The sequence below is a fragment of the Sinocyclocheilus rhinocerous genome, unplaced genomic scaffold (assembly GCF_001515625.1).
Source record: "Sinocyclocheilus rhinocerous isolate Xijiao unplaced genomic scaffold, SAMN03320098_v1.1 scaffold364, whole genome shotgun sequence".
Lineage (NCBI taxonomy): Eukaryota > Metazoa > Chordata > Actinopteri > Cypriniformes > Cyprinidae > Sinocyclocheilus > Sinocyclocheilus rhinocerous.
In genome coordinates this window covers 276,042-281,827 of record NW_015659024.1, presented here as the reverse complement: position 1 = coordinate 281,827, position 5,786 = coordinate 276,042, and the positions used below count along the sequence as shown (strand labels likewise).

Below are 5,786 nucleotides of genomic sequence, written 5' to 3'. Positions count from 1 at the left end.
TCATCCTGTCGTTACCGAGCAAACACGGTTAGTCTTGAACTTATGAAAATGAAAGGACTTACTGGGAGTGCCGTAATAAATTCTTCTTGAAAGCTCTGTTAATGTTTCCAGGAGCTCCTGCTGACAGACGCCAGAGACCCTGATGAAGCTGATGCAGTTGAGTTTCCAGCAGTCAGTCACAGCTCCAGCGGCGCTCAGGACAGCTGGAGACAGACCAGTGAGAATGGACGTCTTTCACGAGTTACACAACCAACACATTCATGTGATCTACACTCGGATGTGTGCTCAAGTTCAGCGTTTACAGGACAGGGATTTTACCATTAGCTAAAACTAAAACCATAAAAAAAAAAAAAACGGATATAAAAACCCTAAACTTATTTTCTGCTAACATTTCTCATTTGTTAAAGTTGAAGTACTAAAAAAAAAAAATAATAAAAAATTAAACATTGAAATAAAATTAAAAAAAATGTAAACTACTTTTTTTCAGGTAGTTGCTAAGGCAACATTTCTCATTTTCATTTAAATTGACTAAAATAAAACTAAAACTTATTATTATATATTAACTATATAGATGTAAAAAACTTCAAAATTAAAATGAAAAACGGAGAGAAGAAACAAAAAATATATATATACATAAGATCTAATTCAATATATAATAGTATATCAACAATACTAACATGACATTTCAGAATGACGGTGTCTAATGGAAAACTGGCTATTGAGATACAAAACAATACGATTTTTAAGGGAAAAATATTGTGTGTTAGATAAATAAAAAGCATGACTTAAAGAGTGCAGTTTTAATTACATTTTATTACAAAACTCCTCTTACAAAAGGTAAATGAACATTCAACACTCAATGTTCGTGGACAGTAATAATCTAAAAAACATCCGGACATCTGTACGTGAATGAGGTTCTCTAGGCCTCTCCATCCTCGTCACTGTCGCTGTCTCTGCCTGGGTGTTCAGGCATTTTAGTATGATCCTGCTCCTGCTCTTCCTCATCTTGCTGGAATCAGTAAGCCGTGAATCAGACCACTGTTTTTTAGTCAGAGGACTGCAGTAGTCAACAACAAATTCAAAATTTAACCTTTTTTTCTTAATACATGCTTTCAAAAAACAAGTTTGGCATGAATTGGACATCTTCATCATGATAATCATACATGCTAACTCCAGATCGGTGAAAAATTCGAAAAATAGTTTGGTAACCTCAGGAAGTCAAACTAAATATTATATGAGCTGCTTTATTTTCCATTGCAAATTTCCTGATACAATTACCAAAACTGGTCTGTTTGGAGTTTAAAACGTTGATTTATTTTTTTACAGGTAATAGCCAATCACTCAGCAGGAGTTAACTCACTCTGTAACACACTAGAACATTTATCGTCACATACAAGACAGAAAACAAACGTGTCGCTTTTATTGCTTAAAAACTCATGTGACACCAATCTGCACCATACTGAAGGACATTTCCTCAAACCTCTGAGCTGTTTAAAGCTCTGCATTAGACATCTCTGCAAACATGAGCACACTTACTTGTCTGTACTGCTGCATGCTCTGAATCATGTGCATGTACATGTTATAAACCAGGTTAGCCATCTCCGGCATGTCCTTGACCACCTGATCCCGCCGGGATCGCTCCTCCGTCTGGATGGACACAGGGAGGGAGAGAGGCTTCAGCACAGTTCTCCAGGAAACCAAAGCTCGCTCGGTCACAAGACTCAAACTTAAAACAATGTTCCAGCCTAGATTTTATTTTCCTGAGAGACAGAGAAAACTGACTGATATAATTCATATCTAGTGATACAAACCTAGTGATGATACAAAGATTGACAAAACAGGTTCAGCTACTCGTGTTCTAAAGCTACAGGAGACACTGACTATATCTGTTCAGTCCAAATTACACAGCGTCTATAGAGCACAACAGACAGGTTCAGAATTTGTTTTTACATTTTTAACAATAACTTATAAACTTTTAAAGACAGACCTACTGTGAGCTCGCTTTTAACAGCTGAAATACTACATTACCTATGATGCTGTACAGAAAATTACACCAATCAGCAAGTCACGGTGCGCAAATCATGCCAAAAGAGCTTTGTAAGGAACACCGACTCTCATCAAGCACCACAAACTAAGTAATCGCCTCGCTATGCTGTCAAAATACTTCAATATTTGTATATTTTCCAGCAAACTTAAAATATAGTTTCTATAAATATAATAAACAACTGTGAATAGTTTAATATTTCTCCATCGCTTTTGTTTCAATTACCGATATGTAGGGTTGGGTACCGATCACATTTTAACCGGTACGGTGCCGGTACCCAACGGTAATTTTTTTTCGGTACTTTACTCTCTGTGTAATTACAAAAATATTTATTTCAGTGAAAAAATAAGTCCAAAAGTCTCAATTTCAACATTTTGAACAATAGGGCCCTACAAACTTTTTCTTTTCTTTTTTTTCTCCAGAAATTCTTGGTTTTTATGAATGGACTCCGCGATCCCGTCCGCGTTTTCGCAGAAACCATATGGCCCTAGAAATGTAACCACACTTCAGAACATTTCGGCTTGCCCTGTGTGTTGTTTGAACGAGTTGCAGGGGTGACATCACGTCACAGGGTCTCTCTTTCTCTCTCTGTAGCGTATGCGCCCAGATGCATTCTCAGGTACCGAAATTTGGCACCGATTGATTTAACGTGAATCGGTACTCGGTAGTACCAACGCAATTCGGTCGGTACCCTTAAAAGTACCGAGTTCGGTACCCAACACTACCGATATGTCATTCGCAATGTCTCATAGGAAGTTTCATTGTAGTTCTTTCTGTCGCTAAAGCCGTTAATCTAATAATCATTTCAGCTCAACCAATAGCGAGAGTCTGGGGGCGTGGCTACTGTAGCAGGCTGAGCCAGAGGGTGTTTAGCGCTTGACGCGTTACATGGGTTTCAGAAGTGCGGGCTAAAATTTGAAGACTTGCCAAAATACACAGAGACCGTCAACGGGATAAAACAAAAGCAAACACTGGCAGTATTTTTACAAGATTTATGGAATTTGATGGAATGTTTGTGTTTCAATCGAGACGCTGATGAGTAAGCTGAACTCTAGTGTTTGCCACACGTTTTAGCTACTTACTGTCGATCCCCAGATACAATAGTAAGAATAGTAAGGGCGCTTGCAAAATTGTTTGCAAATATGCTTTATTTTTGTAGTTCCGCTAGGAGACACTAATAGTGCAGAACCTTTTTTTTTTTACTTTTTACTGATTGATTTTTGAAACTATTGCAAAAATTCAAATTTTTCCAGCAAGCCGAGAGCCCAGGCATAAGACAGGCGATCTTGAGATGTTACGCGCCGGCTGTACTCACAGAGCTGTAGTATTGATGGGGCCGGATGTGCAGCTGCAGGGGTCGGGCGGTCAGCTGGCTAAAGGCTGGCGTCAGCTCATAGCAGTTCTGGAAAAAAGACACTCGAGCAAATACGTAGAGACCGAGCCTCGCACGAGACATGGCCACAACCAGATGCCGCACATCTCTGAGTAAAGACAGAAAACATCAGTCACTTCCTAGAACAGATCTGTATTATTTTAATACCACTAACATACTATTATAGTTTTAGTTAATATTTTGAATTTGATTTGATTTTTATATTTTGTTTACTCTTCAGTTTTAAAGTTTTAGTCATTTTATTTTTTTTATAATTTTTATTTTTTAATAGATCAATAAAGAATTTATTATTTATTATTTTATTTTATTATTTTTTAATAATTTTAGTTGTAGTTATTTTAGTACTTAAACTAAACGGAAATGAGGAATTTTGCTTTGGCAACTAGCTGAAATAAAATAACTTTATTTTTTAAATAAAACAACAAAATAACAAAACCTTTAACTAAAATTAACATGAAAGCAGAAAATATATTTAAAAAAAAAACTCTAATTGAAAATACTAACAAAAATAATAGTATCTCAATGAAACAAATAACAATGGTTTTGCTACATTTAACAACATTTTTAAACTAAATGGCTTTAAATAAATCAAATTTGTCATTTTAAAGTTTTTTTTTTTTGTTACTTTAAACTATATTTTTTAATAATTAAACGTTCACAGGAAGTGCTCACCTCAGACGTCCTACGGCTTTGGTGTGGACCAGTGAGAGGATGATGTAATCGTTCTGTTGACCCTGGAACCTGTCCACTGTGGTCACCTACAAGACAAAGAGCAGTCTGTTATATAAACAACTCAGCGGCTCTTTTTCCAGTTTCCTGAGGGTTCGTTTGAATTAAAGAGCATGCGCTCCTCTGCACTGGCCTGGTTGGAAACATGCTGTTGGTTTAGTGCTACTACTGTCTGACCAGATTTAGATTCCTGAAGTTATGCACTGTCACCTCATCCTGTTGAAAACATGATGAACGAATCCGATCGAAACTTGTCTGAAACATCTGTATCTCAGAAAGTGATCAAGTCAGCAGGACTCTTCCTTCAGCTCAGAAACTCAAACTCTGACTGACTTAATCATCAAATATCATTAATTCCATGACGAGAACAATCACCCAAACTCAGCAACATTTTAACCACCAGTCAGAAAAATTCTTTCATTTGTTACATTTCATATATTCACTTGTATCTTAAAGTAATAAAATCTGTCTTTTAATCACACAGCGCTTTCGGCCCTTGTGAGAATTCAGGCTTATATTTTGCTGAAACTGGATCTGTGGACGATGTCCTGCATGAACACGTTTTTCTACTTGGAAATATGTGATAGCAATAAAGTCGAGATAAAAGGAAGTTAATATTTGATTTGACACATTATTTAAAGGGGTCATATGATGCGATTTCAATTTTTCCTTTCTCTTTGGAGTGTTAAAAGCTCTTGGTGCATAAAGAAGATCTGTAAAGTTGCACGATGAGCTTTGTAAAAATTGACGCGTTTCAGAAAGGCGGGGCATAGAGGAGAAACAATAATGTACAGTATGTGGAAAATAATTTGTTTTTTTAACCTTAAACCGCATAAACACATTTCATTACCCCAAATACACAAAATAATGTTCTTTTTAGCAACATCATATGACCCCTTTAAAACAAACGCAAGACTAATGCTAAAGGGTGGAAGAGCATTGACATTTACATCATTGAGATGATACCATGACCAGAAATGGCTAGCAAGCTGCTGTCCTAATTCAAAGGGCTAGCGATATAAAGGAGAAGCAATGTTTGCCAAAAAAAACAACATTTTCTTCACTGGTTAGACAGAACTAATTAACAGCAACATCTGCTAGTTACTCAAGTATTGGCTTGTCTAGCACTGAAAACATGTCAATAGCTGAAACATGTCAGACCTACAAGGTACATTTGGTTAAAATTGAACACAAAGGTCGGTTAGCTGCCAGTGTTTGATCTGCTTTCTGTGCATCCCAGCTGCATTGATTCAGTGGCAAGCCAAGCAGTCTGTCTGGATTTGCTTGTGACATAACATCAGAAAGCAGCGACAGCCTAGTATTTGATTTCCTGTGCTGCGTGTTAAAACAGACTGGCGACTCGTTATCATTCTGCTCTTCCTCGGTCTCGGTGGCTGGATCTCTGCCTCTCAGCAGATGGTGTCCGATGTGAAATTCACCAGCGAGTCTCAAGGAGCGTGGACACGTGCTCTGTACATACTCGAGCGAGACTGGCCCATTTCTGTACTGAAGAAATGACCTCATCCCCAGCAGAGCGTCCAGTTAACCCCTGCAAAACCCTCTGCATACAAATGAGTCTGATGCGCACTTTGCTGTTAGACTTAAAGGTGGGGTAAGTGA

At 37.5% G+C, this 5,786-nt stretch overlaps 1 pseudogene; it reads right to left on the bottom strand.

Moving 5' to 3' along the window:
* Positions 1 to 824: 824 nt before the first annotated feature.
* LOC107723259 (intron-binding protein aquarius-like) overlaps positions 825 to 5,786 on the bottom strand; it is a 43,087-nt pseudogene continuing 38,125 nt past the window's right edge.